The sequence below is a fragment of the Heterodontus francisci genome, chromosome 34 (genome assembly GCF_036365525.1).
Source record: "Heterodontus francisci isolate sHetFra1 chromosome 34, sHetFra1.hap1, whole genome shotgun sequence".
Lineage (NCBI taxonomy): Eukaryota > Metazoa > Chordata > Chondrichthyes > Heterodontiformes > Heterodontidae > Heterodontus > Heterodontus francisci.
This window is the reverse complement of record NC_090404.1, coordinates 14460600-14482579: the sequence shown is the minus strand read 5'-3', so window position 1 is coordinate 14482579 and position 21980 is coordinate 14460600. Positions and strand designations below refer to the sequence as shown.

Here is a 21980-nt window from a genome sequence, read left to right as displayed (position 1 = left end):
TTGATAGTTGTTGTTATCAATGGCTGACAGCTGTTGATATCGATGGGTGACATTTGTTCTTATCAATGGGTGACAGTTGTTGTTATCGATGGGTGACAGTTGTTATCGATGGGTGACAGTTATCAATGGGTGACAGTTGTTGTTATCAATGGTGACAGTTGTTATCGATGGGTGACACTTGTTGTTAACAATGCGTGACAGATGTTATCGATGGGTGACAGTTGTTGCTATCGATGGGTGACGGCTGTTGATATTGATGGGTGACATTTGTTCTTATCAATGGGTGACAGTTGTTGTTGTCGATGGGTGACAATTGTTGTTATCAATGGGTGACAGTTGTTATTGATGGGTTACAACTGTTATCAATGGGTGACATTTGTCATCGATGGGAGACAGTTGCTGTTATCGATGGGTGACAGCTGTTGTTAACGATGGGTGACAGTTGTTATCAATGGATGACAGTTGTTATCGATGGGTGACATTTGTAGTTATTGATGGGTGCCAGTTGTTGTTATGGATGGGTGACAGTTGTTGTTATCGATGGGTGACAGTTGTTGTTATCAATGGGTGACAGCTGTTGTTATCGATGGTTGACAGTTGTTGTTATCAATGGATGACAGCTGTTGTTACCGATGGGTGACAGTTGTTATCGCTGTGTTACTGTTGTTATAGATGGGTGACAGTTGTTGTTATCAATGGGTGACAGTTGTTGTTATCAATGGTGACAGTTGTTATCGATGGGTGACACTTGTTGGTATCGATGGGTGACAGTTGTTATCGATGGGTGACAGTTGTTGATATCGATGGGTGACAGTTGTTGTTATCGATGGGTGACAGCTGTTGTTATCGATGAGTGACAGTTGTTGATATCGATGGGTGACAGTTGTTGTTATCAATGGGTGACAGCTGTTGTTATCGATGGGTGACAGTTGTCGTTATCAATGCGTGACAGTTGTTATCAATGCGTGACAGTTGTTATCGGTGGGTTACAGTTGTTATCGATGGGTGATAGTTGTTGTTGTCGATGGGTGACAGTTGTTATCGATGGGTGACAGTAGTCGTTATCGATGGGTGACAGTTGTTATTATCAATGGGTGACAGTTGTTGTTATCGATGGGTGACAGTTGTTGTTACCAATAGGTGACAGTTGTTATCGATGGGTGACAACTGTTGTTATCAATGGGTGACAGTTGTCATCGATGGGTGACAGTTGTTGATATCGATGGGTGACAGTTGTTGATATCGATGGGTGACAGCTGTTGTTATCGATGGGTGACAGTTGTTGTTATCAATGGGTGACAGTTGTTATCAATGGGTGACAGTTGTTGTTATCGATGGGTGTTAGCTGTTGTTGTCGATGGGTGACAGTTGTTATCGATGGGTGACAGTAGTCGTTATCGATGGGTGACAGTTGTTATCGATGGGAGACAGTTGTTATCGATGGATGACAACTGCTGTTATCAATGGGTGACAGTTGTTATTATCAATGGGTGACAGTTGTTGTTATCGATGGGTGACAGTTGTTGTTACCAATAGGTGACAGTTGTTATCGATGGGTGACAACTGTTGTTATCAATGGGTGACAGTTGTCATCGATGGGTGACAGTTGTTGATATCGATGGGTGACAGTTGTTGATATCGATGGGTGACAGCTGTTGTTATCGATGGGTGACAGTTGTTGTTATCGATGGTTCACAGTTGTTGTTATGGATGGGTGACAGTTGTTGTTATCGATGGGAGCCAGTTGCAGTTATCGATGGGTGAGAGTTGTTGATATCGATGGTTGATAGTTGTTGTTATCAATGGCTGACAGCTGTTGATATCGATGGGTGACATTTGTTCTTATCAATGGGTGACAGTTGTTGTTATCGATGGGTGACAGTTGTTATCGATGGGTGACAGTTATCAATGGGTGACAGTTGTTGTTATCAATGGTGACAGTTGTTATCGATGGGTGACACTTGTTGTTAACAATGCGTGACAGATGTTATCGATGGGTGACAGTTGTTGCTATCGATGGGTGACGGCTGTTGATATTGATGGGTGACATTTGTTCTTATCAATGGGTGACAGTTGTTGTTGTCGATGGGTGACAATTGTTGTTATCAATGGGTGACAGTTGTTATTGATGGGTTACAACTGTTATCAATGGGTGACATTTGTCATCGATGGGAGACAGTTGCTGTTATCGATGGGTGACAGCTGTTGTTAACGATGGGTGACAGTTGTTATCAATGGATGACAGTTGTTATCGATGGGTGACAGTTGTAGTTATTGATGGGTGCCAGTTGTTGTTATGGATGGGTGACAGTTGTTGTTATCGATGGGTGACAGTTGTTGTTATCAATGGGTGACAGTTGTTGATATCGATGGGTGACAGCTGTTGTTATCGATGGGTGACAGTTGTTGTTATCGATGGTTCACAGTTGTTGTTATGGATGGGTGACAGTTGTTGTTATCGATGGGTGCCAGTTGCAGTTATCGATGGGTGAGAGTTGTTGATATCGATGGTTGATAGTTGTTGTTATCAATGGCTGACAGCTGTTGATATCGATGGGTGACATTTGTTCTTATCAATGGGTGACAGTTGTTGTTATCGATGGGTGACAGTTGTTATCGATGGGTGACAGTTATCAATGGGTGACAGTTGTTGTTATCAATGGTGACAGTTGTTATCGATGGGTGACACTTGTTGTTAACAATGCGTGACAGATGTTATCGATGGGTGACAGTTGTTGCTATCGATGGGTGACGGCTGTTGATATTGATGGGTGACATTTGTTCTTATCAATGGGTGACAGTTGTTGTTGTCGATGGGTGACAATTGTTGTTATCAATGGGTGACAGTTGTTATTGATGGGTTACAACTGTTATCAATGGGTGACATTTGTCATCGATGGGACACAGTTGCTGTTATCGATGGGTGACAGCTGTTGTTAACGATGGGTGACAGTTGTTATCAATGGATGACAGTTGTTATCGATGGGTGACAGTTGTAGTTATTGATGGGTGCCAGTTGTTGTTATGGATGGGTGACAGTTGTTGTTATCGATGGGTGACAGTTGTTGTTATCAATGGGTGACAGCTGTTGTTATCGATGGTTGACAGTTGTTGTTATCAATGGATGACAGCTGTTGTTACCGATGGGTGACAGTTGTTATCGCTGTGTTACTGTTGTTATAGATGGGTGACAGTTGTTGTTATCAATGGGTGACAGTTGTTGTTATCAATGGTGGCAGTTGTTATCGATGGGTGACACTTGTTGGTATCGATGGGTGACAGTTGTTATCGATGGGTGACAGTTGTTGATATCGATGGGTGACAGTTGTTGTTATCGATGGGTGACAGCTGTTGTTATCGATGAGTGACAGTTGTTGATATCGATGGGTGACAGTTGTTGTTATCAATGGGTGACAGCTGTTGTTATCGATGGGTGACAGTTGTCGTTATCAATGCGTGACAGTTGTTATCAATGCGTGACAGTTGTTATCGGTGGGTTACAGTTGTTATCGATGGGTGATAGTTGTTGTTGTCGATGGGTGACAGTTGTTATCGATGGGTGACTGTAGTCGTTATCGATGGGTGACAGTTGTTATCGATGGGAGACAGTTGTTATCGATGGATGACAACTGTTGTTATCAATGGGTGACAGTTGTTATTATCAATGGGTGACAGTTGTTGTTATCGATGGGTGACAGTTGTTGTTACCAATAGGTGACAGTTGTTATCGATGGGTGACAACTGTTGTTATCAATGGGTGACAGTTGTCATCGATGGGTGACAGTTGTTGATATCGATGGGTGACAGTTGTTGATATCGATGGGTGACAGCTGTTGTTATCGATGGGTGACAGTTGTTGTTATCGATGGTTCACAGTTGTTGTTATGGATGGGTGACAGTTGTTGTTATCGATGGGTGCCAGTTGCAGTTATCGATGGGTGAGAGTTGTTGATATCGATGGTTGATAGTTGTTGTTATCAATGGCTGACAGCTGTTGATATCGATGGGTGACATTTGTTCTTATCAATGGGTGACAGTTGTTGTTATCGATGGGTGACAGTTGTTATCGATGGGTGACAGTTATCAATGGGTGACAGTTGTTGTTATCAATGGTGACAGTTGTTATCGATGGGTGACACTTGTTGTTAACAATGCGTGACAGATGTTATCGATGGGTGACAGTTGTTGCTATCGATGTGTGACGGCTGTTGATATTGATGGGTGACATTTGTTCTTATCAATGGGTGACAGTTGTTGTTGTCGATGGGTGACAATTGTTGTTATCAATGGGTGACAGTTGTTATTGATGGGTTACAACTGTTATCAATGGGTGACATTTGTCATCGATGGGAGACAGTTGCTGTTATCGATGGGTGACAGCTGTTGTTAACGATGGGTGACAGTTGTTATCAATGGATGACAGTTGTTATCGATGGGTGACAGTTGTAGTTATTGATGGGTGCCAGTTGTTGTTATGGATGGGTGACAGTTGTTGTTATCGATGGGTGACAGTTGTTGTTATAGATGGGTGACAGCTGTTGTTATCGATGGTTGACAGTTGTTGTTATCAATGGATGACAGCTGTTGTTACCGATGGGTGACAGTTGTTATCGCTGTGTTACTGTTGTTATAGATGGGTGACAGTTGTTGTTATCAATGGGTGACAGTTGTTGTTATCAATGGTGACAGTTGTTATCGATGGGTGACACTTGTTGGTATCGATGGGTGACAGTTGTTATCGATGGGTGACAGTTGTTGATATCGATGGGTGACAGTTGTTGTTATCGATGGGTGACAGCTGTTGTTATCGATGAGTGACAGTTGTTGATATCGATGGGTGACAGTTGTTGTTATCAATGGGTGACAGCTGTTGTTATCGATGGGTGACAGTTGTCGTTATCAATGCGTGACAGTTGTTATCAATGCGTGACAGTTGTTATCGGTGGGTTACAGTTGTTATCGATGGGTGATAGTTGTTGATATCGATGGGTGATAGTTGTTGTTATCAATGGGTGACAGCTGTTGTTCTCGAAGGGTGACAGTTGTTGATATCGATGGGTGATAGTTGTTGTTATCGATCGGTGACATTTGTTGTTATTTGATTTTGATTTAGATTTTGATTTTTTGATTTGGAAATACAGCACTGAAACAGGCCCATCAGCCCACCGAGTCTGTGCCGACCATTAACCACCCATTTATACTAATCCGACACTAATCCCATATTCCTACCACATCCTCACCTGTCCCTATATTCCCCTAACATCTACCTGTACTAGGGGCCTTTTATAATGTGCAATTTAACTATCAACCTGCAAGTCTTTTGGCTGTGGGAGGAAACCGGAGCACCCGGAGGAAAGCCACGCTTATCGATGGGTGACAGTTGTTGTTATCGATGGGTGACAGTTGTTGTTAACGATGCGTGACAGATGTTATCGATGGGTGACAGTTGTTGCTTTCGATGGGTGACAGTTGTTGTTAACGATGCGTGACAGTTGTTGTCATCGATGGATGACAGTTGTTATCGATGGCTGCTAGCTGTTGTTATCAATGGGTAACAGTTGTTGTTCACGATGCGTGACAGTTGTTGTTATCAATGCGTGACAGTTGTTGTTAACGATGCGTAACAGTTGTTGTTTTCGATGGGTGACAGTTGTTATCGATGGGTGACATTTGTTATTGATGGGTGACAGTTGTTGTTATCGATGGGTGCCAGTTGTTGTTATTGATGGATGACAGCTGTTGTTATCGATGGACGACAGCTGTTGTTATCGATGGGTGACAGTTGTTGTTATCGATGGGTGACAGTTGTTATTGATGGGTGACAGTTGTTGTTATCAATGGGTGACAGCTGTTGTTATTGATGGGTGCCAGTTGTTGTTATCGATGGGTGACAGTTGTAGTCGATGGGTGACAGTTGTTTTTATCGATGTGTGACACTTGTTATCGAAGGGTGACAAATGTTATCGATGGGTGACAGTTGTTGTTATCGATGTGTGACACTTGTTATCGAAGGGTGACAACTGTTATCGATGGGTGACAGTTGTTGTTATCGATGGGTGCCAGTTGTTGTTGTCAACGGGTGACAGTGTTTGTTATCGATGGGTGACAGCTGTTGTTATCGATGGGTGACAGTTGTTAACGATTGGTGACAGTTGTTATTGATGGGTGCCAGTTGTTGTTATTGATGGGTGCCAGTTGTTGTTATTGATTGGTGACAGTTGTTGTTATCGATGGGTGACAGTTGTTGTTATCGATGGGTGACAGCTGTTATCAATGGGTGGCAGTTGTTGTTTTTGATGGGTGACAGTTGTTGTTATCGATGGGTGACAGTTGTTATCGATGGATGACAGTTGTTATCAATGGCTGCCAGCTGTTGTTATCAATGGGTAACAGTTGTTGTTCACGATGCGTGACAGTTGTTGTTATCAATGCGTGACAGTTGTTGTTAACGATGCGTAACAGTTGTTGTTTTCGATGGGTGACAGTTGTTGTTATCGATGGGTGACAGCTGTTATCGATGGGTGACAGTTGTTGTTAGCGATGGGTGACAGCTGTTGTTATCGATGGGTGACAGCTGTTATCGATGGGTGCCAGTTGTTGTTATCGATGGGTGACAGTTGTTGTTATCGATGGGTGACAGTTGTTGTTATCGATGGGTGACAGTCGTTATCGATGGATGACAGTTGTTATCGATGGCTGCCAGCTGTTGTTATCAATGGGTGACAGTTGTTGTTCACGATGCGTGACAGTTGTTGTTATCAATGCGTGACAGTTGTTGTTAACGATGCGTAACAGTTGTTGTTTTCGATGGGTGACAGTTGTTGTTATCGATGGGTGACAGCTGTTATCGATGGGTGACAGTTGTTGTTAGCGATGGGTGACAGCTGTTGTTATCGATGGGTGACAGCTGTTATCGATGGGTGCCAGTTGCTGTTATAGATGGGTGACATTTGTTGTTATCGATGAGTGACAGCTGTTGTTATCAATGGGTGATAGTTGTTGTTATCGCTGGTTGACAGTTATTGTTAAAGATGCGTGACAGTTGTTGTTATCAATGGGTGACAGTTGTTGTTATCGAAGGGTGACAGTTGTTGATATCGAAGGGTGACTGCTGTTGTTATTGATGGGTGACAGTTGTTATTGATGGGTGACAGCTGTTGTTATTGATGGGTGACAGTTGTAGTCGATGGGTGACAGTTGTTTTTATCGATGTGTGACACTTGTTATCGAAGGGTGACAAATGTTATCGATGGGTGACAGTTGTTGTTATCGATGTGTGACACTTGTTATCGAAGGGTGACAACTGTTATCGATGGGTGACAGTTGTTGTTATCGATGGGTGCCAGTTGTTGTTGTCAACGGGTGACAGTGTTTGTTATCGATGGGTGACAGCTGTTGTTATCGATGGGTGACAGTTGTTAACGATTGGTGACAGTTGTTATTGATGGGTGCCAGTTGTTGTTATTGATGGGTGCCAGTTGTTGTTATTGATTGGTGACAGTTGTTGTTATCGATGGGTGACAGTTGTTGTTATCGATGGGTGACAACTGTTATCAATGGGTGGCAGTTGTTGTTTTTGATGGGTGACAGTTGTTGTTATCGATGGGTGACAGCTGTTGTTATCGATGGGTGACAGTTGTTAACGATTGGTGACAGTTGTTATTGATGGGTGGCAGTTGTTGTTATTGATGGGTGCCAGTTGTTGTTATTGATTGGTGACAGTTGTTGTTATCGATGGGTGACAGTGGTTGATATCGATGGGTGACAGCTGTTATCAATGGGTGACAGTTGTTGTTATCGATGGGTGACAGTTGTTGTTATCGATGGGTGACAGCTGTTATCGATGGGTGATAGTTCTTATTAGCGATGGGTGACAGTTGTTAACGATTGGTGACAGTTGTTATTGATGGGTGCCAGTTGTTGTTATTGATGGGTGCCAGTTGTTGTTATTGATTGGTGACAGTTGTTGTTATCGATGGGTGACAGTTGTTGTTATCGATGGGTGACAGCTGTTATCAATGGGTGCCAGTTGTTGTTTTTGATGGGTGACAGTTGTTGTTATTGATTGGTGACAGTTGTTGTTATCGATGGGTGACAGTGGTTGATATCGATGGGTGACAGCTGTTATCAATGGGTGGCAGTTGTTGTTTTTGATGGGTGACAGTTGTTGTTATCGATGGGTGACAGCTGTTATCGATGGGTGACAGTTGTTGTTAGCGATGGGTGACAGCTGTTGTTATCGATGGGTGACAGCTGTTATCGATGGGTGCCAGTTGCTGTTATAGATGGGTGACGTTTGTTGTTATCGATGAGTGACAGCTGTTGTTATCAATGGGTGATAGTTGTTGTTATCGCTGGTTGACAGTTATTGTTAAAGTTGCGTGACAGTTGTTGTTATCAATGGGTGACAGTTGTTGTTATCGAAGGGTGACAGTTGTTGATATCGAAGGGTGATAGTTGTTGTTATCGATTGGTGACAGTTGTTGTTAACGATGCGTGACAGTTGTTGATATCAAAGGGTGACAGTTGTTGTTATGCATGGGTGACTGCTGTTGTTATTGATGGATGACAGCTGTTGTTATCAATGGATGACAGCTGTTGTTATCGATGGGTGACAGTTGTTGTTATCGATGGGTGACAGTTGTTATCAATGGGTGACAGCTGTTGTTACCGATGGGTAACAGCTTTTATCAATGAGTGACAGTTGTTGTTATCGATGGGTGACAGCTGTTGTTATTGATGGGTGACAGCTGTTGTCAATGGGTGACTGCTGTTGTTATTGATGGGTGACAGCTGTTGTTATCGATGGGTGCTAGTTGCTGTTATCGATGGGTGCCAGTTGTTGTTTTCGATGGATGTCAGCTGTTGTCAATGGGTGACAGCTGTTGTTCTCGATGGGTGACAGTTGTTCTCGATGGGTGACAGTTGTTATCGATGGGTGACAACTATTGTTATCAATGTGTACCAGTTGTTATTGATGGGTGACAGTTGTTGTTATCAATGGGTGACAGCTGTTGTTATTGATGGGTGCCAGTTGTTGTTATCGATGGGTGACAGTTGTAGTCGATGGGTGACAGTTCTTTTTATCGATGTGTGACACTTGTCATCGAAGGGTGACAACTGTTATCGATGGGTGACAGTTGTTGTTATCGATGAGTGACAGCTGTTGTTATCGATGGGTGACAGCTGTTGTTATCGATGGGTGACAGTTGTTGTTATTGATGGGTGACAGTTGTTGTTATCGATGGGTGACTGCTGTTATCGATGGGTGACAGCTGTTGTTCTCGATGGGTGACAGTTGTTCTCGATGGGTGACAGTTGTTATCGATGGGTGACAACTATTGTTATCAATGTGTACCAGTTGTTATTGATGGGTGACAGTTGTTGTTATCAATGGGTGACAGCTGTTGTTATTGATGGGTGCCAGTTGTTGTTATCGATGGGTGACAGTTGTAGTCGATGGGTGACAGTTCTTTTTATCGATGTGTGACACTTGTCATCGAAGGGTGACAACTGTTATCGATGGGTGACAGTTGTTGTTATCGATGGGTGACAGTTGTTGTTATTGATGGGTGACAGTTGTTGTTATCGATGGGTGACAGCTGTTATCGATGGGTGACAGTTGTTGTTATCGATGGGTGACTGCTGTTGTTATCGATGGGTGACAGCATTTATTGATGGTTGCCAGTTGTTGTTATCGATGGGTGCCAGCTGTAGTTATCGATGGGTGCCAGTTGTTGTTGTCAATGGGTGACAGTGTTTGTTATCTATGGGTGACAGCTGTTGTTATTGATGGGTGACAGTTGTTAACGATTGGTGACAGTTGTTATTGATGGGTGCTAGTTGTTATCAATGGGTGCCAGCTGTTGTTACCGATGGGTAACAGCTGTTCTCAATGAATGACAGTTGTTGTTATCGATGGGTGACAGCTATTGTTATCAATAGGTGACAGTTGTTGTCGATGGGTGACAGCAGTTGTTATCAATGGAAGACAGCTGTTGTTGTCAATGGGTGACAGCTGTTATCAATGAGTGACAGTTGTTGTTATCGATGGGTGACAGTTGTTGTTATCGATGGGTGACTGCTGTTGTTATTGATGGGTGACAGTTGTTATCGATGGATGACAGCTGTTGTTATCGATGGGTGTCAGTTGTTGTTATTGATGGGTGACAGCAGTTGTTATTGATGGGTGACAGCTGTTGTCAATGGGTTACAGCAGTTGTTATTGATGGGTGACAGTTGTTATCGATGGATGACAGCTGTTGTTATCGATGGGTGCTAGTTGTTGTTATCGATGGGTGCCAGTTGTTGTTTTCGATGGGTGTCAGCTGTTGTCAATGGGTGACAGCTGTTGTTCTTGATGGGTGACAGTTGTTATCGATGGGTGACAGTTGTTATAGATGGGTGACAGCTCTTGTATCGATGGGTGACAACTATTGTTATCAATGTGTACCAGTTGTTATTGATGGGTGACAGATGTTGTTATCAATGGGTGACAGCTGTTGTTATTGATGGGTGACAGTCGTTGTTATCGATGGGTGACTGCTGTTGTTATCGATGGGTGACAGCTTTTATTGATGGTTGCCAGTTGTTGTTATCGATGGGTGCCAGCTGTTGTTATCGATGGGTGCCAGTTGCTGTTGTCAACGGGTGACAGTGTTTTTTATCTATGGGTGACAGCTGTTGTTATCGATGGGTGACAGTTGTTAACGATTGGTGACAGTTGTTATTGATGGGTGCCAGTTGTTATCAATGGGTGCCAGCTGTTGTTACCGATGGGTAACAGCTGTTCTCAATGAATGACAGTTGTTGTTATCGATGGGTGACAGCTATTGTTATCAATAGGTGACAGTTGTTCTCGATGGGTGACAGCTGTTGTTATCGATGGGTGACAGTTGTTATCAATGGGTGACAGCTGTTGTTGTCAATGGGTGACAGCTGTTATCAATGAGTGACAGTTGTTGTTATCGATGGGTGACTGCTGTTGTTATTGATGGGTGACAGTTGTTATCGATGGATGACAGCTGTTGTTATCGATGTGTGTCAGTTGTTGTTATTGATGGGTGACAGCTGTTGTCAATGGGTTACAGCTGTTGTTATCGATGGGTGACAGTTGTTGTTATCAATGGGTGACAGTTGTTATCAATGGGTGACAGTTGTTGTTATCGATGGGTGACAGTTGTAGTCGATGGGTGACAGTTCTTTTTATCGATGTGTGACACTTGTCATCGAAGGGTGACAACTGTTATCGATGGGTGACAGTTGTTGTTATCGATGGGTGACAGTTGTTGTTATCGATGGGTGACAGTTGTTGTTATCGATGGGTGACTGCTGTTGTTATCGATGGGTGACAGCATTTATTGATGGTTGCCAGTTGTTGTTATCGATGGGTGCCAGCTGTAGTTATCGATGGGTGCCAGTTGTTGTTGTCAATGGGTGACAGTGTTTGTTATCTATGGGTGACAGCTGTTGTTATTGATGGGTGACAGTTGTTAACGATTGGTGACAGTTGTTATTGATGGGTGCCAGTTGTTATCAATGGGTGCCAGCTGTTGTTACCGATGGGTAACAGCTGTTCTCAATGAATGACAGTTGTTGTTATCGATGGGTGACAGCTATTGTTATCAATAGGTGACAGTTGTTGTCGATGGGTGACAGCAGTTGTTATCAATGGAAGACAGCTGTTGTTGTCAATGGGTGACAGCTGTTATCAATGAGTGACAGTTGTTGTTATCGATGGGTGACAGTTGTTGTTATCGATGGGTGACTGCTGTTGTTATTGATGGGTGACAGTTGTTATCGATGGATGACAGCTGTTGTTATCGATGGGTGTCAGTTGTTGTTATTGATGGGTGACAGCAGTTGTTATTGATGGGTGACAGCTGTTGTCAATGGGTTACAGCAGTTGTTATTGATGGGTGACAGTTGTTATCGATGGATGACAGCTGTTGTTATCGATGGGTGCTAGTTGTTGTTATCGATGGGTGCCAGTTGTTGTTTTCGATGGGTGTCAGCTGTTGTCAATGGGTGACAGCTGTTGTTCTTGATGGGTGACAGTTGTTATCGATGGGTGACAGTTGTTATAGATGGGTGACAGCTCTTGTATCGATGGGTGACAACTATTGTTATCAATGTGTACCAGTTGTTATTGATGGGTGACAGATGTTGTTATCAATGGGTGACAGCTGTTGTTATTGATGGGTGACAGTCGTTGTTATCGATGGGTGACTGCTGTTGTTATCGATGGGTGACAGCTTTTATTGATGGTTGCCAGTTGTTGTTATCGATGGGTGCCAGCTGTTGTTATCGATGGGTGCCAGTTGTTGTTGTCAACGGGTGACAGTGTTTTTTATCTATGGGTGACAGCTGTTGTTATCGATGGGTGACAGTTGTTAACGATTGGTGACAGTTGTTATTGATGGGTGCCAGTTGTTATCAATGGGTGCCAGCTGTTGTTACCGATGGGTAACAGCTGTTCTCAATGAATGACAGTTGTTGTTATCGATGGGTGACAGCTATTGTTATCAATAGGTGACAGTTGTTCTCGATGGGTGACAGCTGTTGTTATCGATGGGTGACAGTTGTTATCAATGGGTGACAGCTGTTGTTGTCAATGGGTGACAGCTGTTATCAATGAGTGACAGTTGTTGTTATCGATGGGTGACTGCTGTTGTTATTGATGGGTGACAGTTGTTATCGATGGATGACAGCTGTTGTTATCGATGTGTGTCAGTTGTTGTTATTGATGGGTGACAGCTGTTGTCAATGGGTTACAGCTGTTGTTATCGATGGGTGACAGTTGTTGTTATCAATGGGTGACAGTTGTTATCAATGGGTGACAGTTGTTGTTATCGATGGGTGTTAGCTGTTGTTGTCGATGGGTGACAGTTGTTATCGATGGGAGACAGTAGTCGTTATCGATGGGTGACAGTTGTTATCGATGGGTGACAACTGTTGTTATCAATGGGTGACAGTTGTCATCGATGGGTGACAGTTGTTGTTATCGATGGGTGACAGTTGTTGATATCGATGGGTGACAGCTGTTGTTATGGATGGGTGACAGTTGTTGTTATGGATGGGTGACAGTTGTTGTTATCGATGGGTGCCAGTTGCAGTTATCGATGGGTGAGAGTTGTTGATATCGATGGTTGATAGTTGTTGTTATCAATGTCTGACAGCTGTTGATATTGATGGGTGACATTTGTTCTTATCAATGGGTGACAGTTGTTATCAATGGGTGACAGTTGTTGATATCGATGGGTGAATGTTGTTATCGATGGTTGACAGCTGTTGTTATCAATGAGTGACAGTTGTTATCAATGGGTGACAGTTGTTGATATCGATGGGTGAATGTTGTTATCGATGGTTGACAGCTGTTGTTATCGATGAGTGACAGTTGTTATCAATGGGTAACAGTTGTTGATATCGATGGGTGAATGTTGTTATCGATGGTTGACAGCTGTTGTTATCGATGAGTGACAGTTGTTATCAATGGGTGACAGTTGTTGTTATCGATGGGTGATAGTTGTTGATATCGATGGGTGAATGTTGTTATCGATGGGTGACAGCTGTTGTTATCGATGAGTGACAGTTGTTATCAATGGGTGACAGTTGTTGATATCGATGGGTGACATTTGTTCTTATCAATGGGTGACAGCTGTTGTTATCGATGGGTGACAGTTGTTATAGATGGGTGACAGTTGTTGTTATCAAAGGTGACAGTTGTTATCAATGAGTGACAGCTGTTGTTATCAATAAGTGACAGTTGTTATCGATGGGTGACAGTTGTTGTTATCAATAATTGACAGTTGTTATCGATGGGTGACAGTTGTTGTTATCAATGGGTGACAGTTGTTGTTATCGATGGGTGACAGTTGTTATCGATGAGTGACAGCTGTTGTTATCAATAATTGACAGTTGTTATCGATGGGTGACAGTTGTTGTTATCAATAATTGACAGTTGTTATCGATGGGTGACAGTTGTTGTTATCAATGGGTGACAGTTGTTGTTATCGATGGGTGGCAGTTGTTGTTAACAATGCGTTACAGTTGTTATCAATGCGTGACAGTTGTTATCGGTGGGTTACAGTTGTTTTCGATGGGTGATAGTTGTTGATATCGATTGGTGATAGTTGTTGTTATCGATGGGTGACAGTTGTTGTATTTTGATTTTGATTTTTTGATTTGGAGATACAGCACTGAAACAGGCCCTTCGGTGCACCGAGTCTGTGCCAACCATTAACCACCCATTTATACTAATCCTACACTAATCCCATATTCTTACCACATCCTCACCTGTCCCTATATTCCCCTAACATCTACCTGTACTCGGGGCATTTTATAATGGCCAATTTAACTATCAACCTGCAAGTCTTTTGGCTGTGGGAGGAAACCGGAGCACCCGGAGGAAAGCCACGCTTATCGATGGGTGACAGTTGTTGTTATCGATGGGTGACAGTTGTTGTTATCGATGGGTGACAGCTGTTGTTATCGATGGGTGACAGTTGTTGATATCGACGGTTAACAGTTGTTGTTATCAATGGGTGACAGTTGTTATCGATGGGTGATAGTTGTTGTTATCGATGGGTGACAGTTGTTATCGATGGGTGACAGGTGTTATTTTACGATGGGTGACAGTTGTTATCGATTGCTGCTAGCTGTTGTTATCGATGGGTGACAGTTGTTGTTAACGATGTGTGACAGATGTTATCGATGGGTGACAGTTGTTGCTATCGATGGGTGACAGTTGTTGTTAATGATGCGTGGCAGTTGTTGTTATCGATGGGTGACAGTTGTTGTTATCAATGGATGACAGTTGTTATCAATGGATGACAGTTGTTATCGATGGGTGACGGCTGTTGATATCGATGGGTGACATTTGTTCTTATCAATGGGTGACAGTTGTTGTTATCGATGGGTGACAGCTGTTGTTAACGATGGGTGACAGTTGGTATCAATGGATGACAGTTGTTATCGATGGGTGACAGTTGTTGTTATCCATGGGTGACAGTTGTAGTTATCGATCTGTGACAGTTGTTGTTATCGATGGGTGACAGCTGTTGTTATCGATGGGTGACAGTTGTTGATATCGACGGTTAACAGTTGTTGTTATCAATGGGTGACAGTTGTTATCGATGGGTGATAGTTGTTGTTATCGTTGGGTGACAGTTGTTATCGATGGGTGACAGGTGTTATTTTACGATGGGTGACAGTTGTTATCGATTGCTGCTAGCTGTTGTTATCGATGGGTGACAGTTGTTGTTAACGATGTGTGACAGATGTTATCGATGGGTGACAGTTGTTGCTATCGATGGGTGACAGTTGTTGTTAATGATGCGTGGCAGTTGTTGTTATCGATGGGTGACAGTTGTTGTTATCAATGGATGACAGTTGTTATCAATGGATGACAGTTGTTATCGATGGGTGACGGCTGTTGATATCGATGGGTGACATTTGTTCTTATCAATGGGTGACAGTTGTTGTTATCGATGGGTGACAGCTGTTGTTAACGATGGGTGACAGTTGGTATCAATGGATGACAGTTGTTATCGATGGGTGACAGTTGTTGTTATCCATGGGTGACAGTTGTAGTTATCGATCTGTGACAGTTGTTGTTATCGATGGGTGACAGTTGTTGTTATCGATGGGTGACAGTTGTTATCGATGGGTGACAGTTGTTGTTATCAATGGGTGACAGTTGTTATCAATGGGTGACAGTTGTTGTTGTCGATGGGTGTTAGCTGTTGTTGTCGATGGGTGACAGTTGTTATCGATGGGTGACAGTAGTCGTTATCGATGGGTGACAGTTGTTATCGATGGGAGACAGTGTTATCGATGGATGACAACTGTTGTTATCAATGGGTGACAGTTGTTATTATCAATGGGTGACAGTTGTTGTTATCGATGGGTGACAGTTGTTGTTACCAATAGGTGACAGTTGTTATCGATGGGTGACATCTGTTGTTATCAATGGGTGACAGTTGTCATCGATGGGTGACAGTTGTTGATATCGATGGGTGACAGTTGTTGATATCGATGGGTGACAGCTGTTGTTATCGATGGGTGACAGTTGTTGTTATCGATGGTTCACAGTTGTTGTTATGGATGGGTGACAGTTGTTGTTATCAATGGTTGATAGTTGTTGTTATCAATGGCTGACAGCTGTTGATATCGATGGGTGACATTTGTTCTTATCAATGGGTGACAGTTGTTGTTATCGATGGGTGACAGTTGTTATCGATGGGTGACAGTTATCAATGGGTGACAGTTGTTGTTATCAATGGTGACAGTTGTTATCGATGGGTGACACTTGTTGTTAACAATGCGTGACAGATGTTATCGATGGGTGACAGTTGTTGCTATCGATGGGTGACGGCTGTTGATATTGATGGGTGACATTTGTTCTTATCAATGGGTGACAGTTGTTGTTGTCGATGGGTGACAATTGTTGTTATCAATGGGTGACAGTTGTTATTGATGAGTTACAACTGTTATCAATGGGTGACATTTGTCATCGATGGGAGACAGTTGCTGTTATCGATGGGTGACAACTGTTGTTAACGATGGGTGACAGTTGTTATCAATGGATGACAGTTGTTATCGATGGGTGACAGTTGTAGTTATTGATGGGTGCCAGTTGTTGTTATGGATGGGTGACAGTTGTTGTTATCGATGGGTGACAGCTGTTGTTATCGATGTGTGTCAGTTGTTGTTATTGATGGGTGACAGCTGTTGTCAATGGGTTACAGCTGTTGTTATCGATGGGTGACAGTTGTTGTTATCAATGGGTGACAGTTGTTATCAATGGGTGACAGTTGTTGTTATCGATGGGTGTTAGCTGTTGTTGTCGATGGGTGACAGTTGTTATCGATGGGAGACAGTAGTCGTTATCGATGGGTGACAGTTGTTGTTATCGATGGGTGCCAGTTGCAGTTATCGATGGGTGAGAGTTGTTGATATCGATGGTTGATAGTTGTTGTTATCAATGTCTGACAGCTGTTGATATTGATGGGTGACATTTGTTCTTATCAATGGGTGACAGTTGTTATCAATGGGTGACAGTTGTTGATATCGATGGGTGAATGTTGTTATCGATGGTTGACAGCTGTTGTTATCAATGAGTGACAGTTGTTATCAATGGGTGACAGTTGTTGATATCGATGGGTGAATGTTGTTATCGATGGTTGACAGCTGTTGTTATCGATGAGTGACAGTTGTTATCAATGGGTAACAGTTGTTGATATCGATGGGTGAATGTTGTTATCGATGGTTGACAGCTGTTGTTATCGATGAGTGACAGTTGTTATCAATGGGTGACAGTTGTTGTTATCGATGGGTGATAGTTGTTGATATCGATGGGTGAATGTTGTTATCGATGGGTGACAGCTGTTGTTATCGATGAGTGACAGTTGTTATCAATGGGTGACAGTTGTTGATATCGATGGGTGACATTTGTTCTTATCAATGGGTGACAGTTGTTGTTATCGATGGGTGACAGTTGTTATAGATGGGTGACAGTTGTTGTTATCAAAGGTGACAGTTGTTATCAATGAGTGACAGCTGTTGTTATCAATAAGTGACAGTTGTTATCGATGGGTGACAGTTGTTGTTATCAATAATTGACAGTTGTTATCGATGGGTGACAGTTGTTGTTATCAATGGGTGACAGTTGTTGTTATCGATGGGTGACAGTTGTTATCGATGAGTGACAGCTGTTGTTATCAATAATTGACAGTTGTTATCGATGGGTGACAGTTGTTGTTATCAATAATTGACAGTTGTTATCGATGGGTGACAGTTGTTGTTATCAATGGGTGACAGTTGTTGTTATCGATGGGTGGCAGTTGTTGTTAACAATGCGTTACAGTTGTTATCAATGCGTGACAGTTGTTATCGGTGGGTTACAGTTGTTTTCGATGGGTGATAGTTGTTGATATCGATTGGTGATAGTTGTTGTTATCGATGGGTGACAGTTGTTGTATTTTGATTTTGATTTTGATTTTGATTTTTTGATTTGGAGATACAGCACTGAAACAGGCCCTTCGGTGCACCGAGTCTGTGCCAACCATTAACCACCCATTTATACTAATCCTACACTAATCCCATATTCTTACCACATCCTCACCTGTCCCTATATTCCCCTAACATCTACCTGTACTCGGGGCATTTTATAATGGCCAATTTAACTATCAACCTGCAAGTCTTTTGGCTGTGGGAGGAAACCGGAGCACCCGGAGGAAAGCCACGCTTATCGATGGGTGACAGTTGTTGTTATCGATGGGTGACAGTTGTTGTTATCGATGGGTGACAGCTGTTGTTATCAATGGGTGACAGTTGTTATCGATGGGTGATAGTTGTTGTTATCGATGGGTGACAGTTGTTATCGATGGGTGACAGGTGTTATTTTACGATGGGTGACAGTTGTTATCGATTGCTGCTAGCTGTTGTTATCGATGGGTGACAGTTGTTGTTAACGATGTGTGACAGATGTTATCGATGGGTGACAGTTGTTGCTATCGATGGGTGACAGTTGTTGTTAATGATGCGTGGCAGTTGTTGTTATCGATGGGTGACAGTTGTTGTTATCAATGGATGACAGTTGTTATCAATGGATGACAGTTGTTATCGATGGGTGACGGCTGTTGATATCGATGGGTGACATTTGTTCTTATCAATGGGTGACAGTTGTTGTTATCGATGGGTGACAGCTGTTGTTAACGATGGGTGACAGTTGGTATCAATGGATGACAGTTGTTATCGATGGGTGACAGTTGTTGTTATCCATGGGTGACAGTTGTAGTTATCGATCTGTGACAGTTGTTGTTATCGATGGGTGACAGCTGTTGTTATCGATGGGTGACAGTTGTTGATATCGACGGTTAACAGTTGTTGTTATCAATGGGTGACAGTTGTTATCGATGGGTGATAGTTGTTGTTATCGTTGGGTGACAGTTGTTATCGATGGGTGACAGGTGTTATTTTACGATGGGTGACAGTTGTTATCGATTGCTGCTAGCTGTTGTTATCGATGGGTGACAGTTGTTGTTAACGATGTGTGACAGATGTTATCGATGGGTGACAGTTGTTGATATCGATGGGTGACATTTGTTCTTATTAATGGGTGACAGTTGTTGTTATCGATGGGTGACAGCTGTTGTTAACGATGGGTGACAGTTGGTATCAATGGATGACAGTTGTTATCGATGGGTGACAGTTGTTGTTATCCATGGGTGACAGTTGTAGTTATCGATCTGTGACAGTTGTTGTTATCGATGGGTGACAGTTGTTGTTATCGATGGGTGACAGTTGTTATCGATGGGTGACAGTTGTTGTTATCAATGGGTGACAGTTGTTATCAATGGGTGACAGTTGTTGTTGTCGATGGGTGTTAGCTGTTGTTGTCGATGGGTGACAGTTGTTATCAATGGGTGACAGTAGTCGTTATCGATGGGTGACAGTTGTTATCGATGGGAGACAGTGTTATCGATGGATGACAACTGTTGTTATCAATGGGTGACAGTTGTTATTATCAATGGGTGACAGTTGTTGTTATCGATGGGTGACAGTTGTTGTTACCAATAGGTGACAGTTGTTATCGATGGGTGACAACTGTTGTTATCAATGGGTGACAGTTGTCATCGATGGGTGACAGTTGTTGATATCGATGGGTGACAGTTGTTGATATCGATGGGTGACAGCTGTTGTTATCGATGGGTGACAGTTGTTGTTATCGATGGTTCACAGTTGTTGTTATGGATGGGTGACAGTTGTTGTTATCAATGGTTGATAGTTGTTGTTATCAATGGCTGACAGCTGTTGATATCGATGGGTGACATTTGTTCTTATCAATGGGTGACAGTTGTTGTTATCGATGGGTGACAGTTGTTATCGATGGGTGACAGTTATCAATGGGTGACAGTTGTTGTTATCAATGGTGACAGTTGTTATCGATGGGTGACACTTGTTGTTAACAATGCGTGACAGATGTTATCGATGGGTGACAGTTGTTGCTATCGATGGGTGACGGCTGTTGATATTGATGGGTGACATTTGTTCTTATCAATGGGTGACAGTTGTTGTTGTCGATGGGTGACAATTGTTGTTATCAATGGGTGACAGTTGTTATTGATGGGTTACAACTGTTATCAATGGGTGACATTTGTCATCGATGGGAGACAGTTGCTGTTATCGATGGGTGACAACTGTTGTTAACGATGGGTGACAGTTGTTATCAATGGATGACAGTTGTTATCGATGGGTGACAGTTGTAGTTATTGATGGGTGCCAGTTGTTGTTATGGATGGGTGACAGTTGTTGTTATCGATGGGTGACAGCTGTTGTTATCGATGTGTGTCAGTTGTTGTTATTGATGGGTGACAGCTGTTGTCAATGGGTTACAGCTGTTGTTATCGATGGGTGACAGTTGTTGTTATCAATGGGTGACAGTTGTTATCAATGGGTGACAGTTGTTGTTATCGATGGGTGTTAGCTGTTGTTGTCGATGGGTGACAGTTGTTATCGATGGGAGACAGTAGTCGTTATCGATGGGTGACAGTTGTTGTTATCGATGGGTGCCAGTTGCAGTTATCGATGGGTGAGAGTTGTTGATATCGATGGTTGATAGTTGTTGTTATCAATGTCTGACAGCTGTTGATATTGATGGGTGACATTTGTTCTTATCAATGGGTGACAGTTGTTATCAATGGGTGACAGTTGTTGATATCGATGGGTGAATGTTGTTATCGATGGTTGACAGCTGTTGTTATCAATGAGTGACAGTTGTTATCAATGGGTGACAGTTGTTGATATCGATGGGTGAATGTTGTTATCGATGGTTGACAGCTGTTGTTATCGATGAGTGACAGTTGTTATCAATGGGTAACAGTTGTTGATATCGATGGGTGAATGTTGTTATCGATGGTTGACAGCTGTTGTTATCGATGAGTGACAGTTGTTATCAATGGGTGACAGTTGTTGTTATCGATGGGTGATAGTTGTTGATATCGATGGGTGAATGTTGTTATCGATGGGTGACAGCTGTTGTTATCGATGAGTGACAGTTGTTATCAATGGGTGACAGTTGTTGATATCGATGGGTGACATTTGTTCTTATCAATGGGTGACAGTTGTTGTTATCGATGGGTGACAGTTGTTATAGATGGGTGACAGTTGTTGTTATCAAAGGTGACAGTTGTTATCAATGAGTGACAGCTGTTGTTATCAATAAGTGACAGTTGTTATCGATGGGTGACAGTTGTTGTTATCAATAATTGACAGTTGTTATCGATGGGTGACAGTTGTTGTTATCAATGGGTGACAGTTGTTGTTATCGATGGGTGACAGTTGTTATCGATGAGTGACAGCTGTTGTTATCAATAATTGACAGTTGTTATCGATGGGTGACAGTTGTTGTTATCAATAATTGACAGTTGTTATCGATGGGTGACAGTTGTTGTTATCAATGGGTGACAGTTGTTGTTATCGATGGGTGGCAGTTGTTGTTAACAATGCGTTACAGTTGTTATCAATGCGTGACAGTTGTTATCGGTGGGTTACAGTTGTTTTCGATGGGTGATAGTTGTTGATATCGATTGGTGATAGTTGTTGTTATCGATGGGTGACAGTTGTTGTATTTTGATTTTGATTTTGATTTTGATTTTTTGATTTGGAGATACAGCACTGAAACAGGCCCTTCGGTGCACCGAGTCTGTGCCAACCATTAACCACCCATTTATACTAATCCTACACTAATCCCATATTCTTACCACATCCTCACCTGTCCCTATATTCCCCTAACATCTACCTGTACTCGGGGCATTTTATAATGGCCAATTTAACTATCAACCTGCAAGTCTTTTGGCTGTGGGAGGAAACCGGAGCACCCGGAGGAAAGCCACGCTTATCGATGGGTGACAGTTGTTGTTATCGATGGGTGACAGTTGTTGTTATCGATGGGTGACAGCTGTTGTTATCAATGGGTG

The 21980-nt window shown here is 42.6% G+C and overlaps 1 protein-coding gene across 3 annotated transcripts in view; it reads left to right on the top strand.

The window, feature by feature from the left end:
• Positions 1 to 21980, top strand: part of LOC137349093 (adenylate cyclase type 2-like) — a 377997-nt gene that overhangs the window by 173484 nt on the left and 182533 nt on the right. The window lies entirely within an intron of this gene.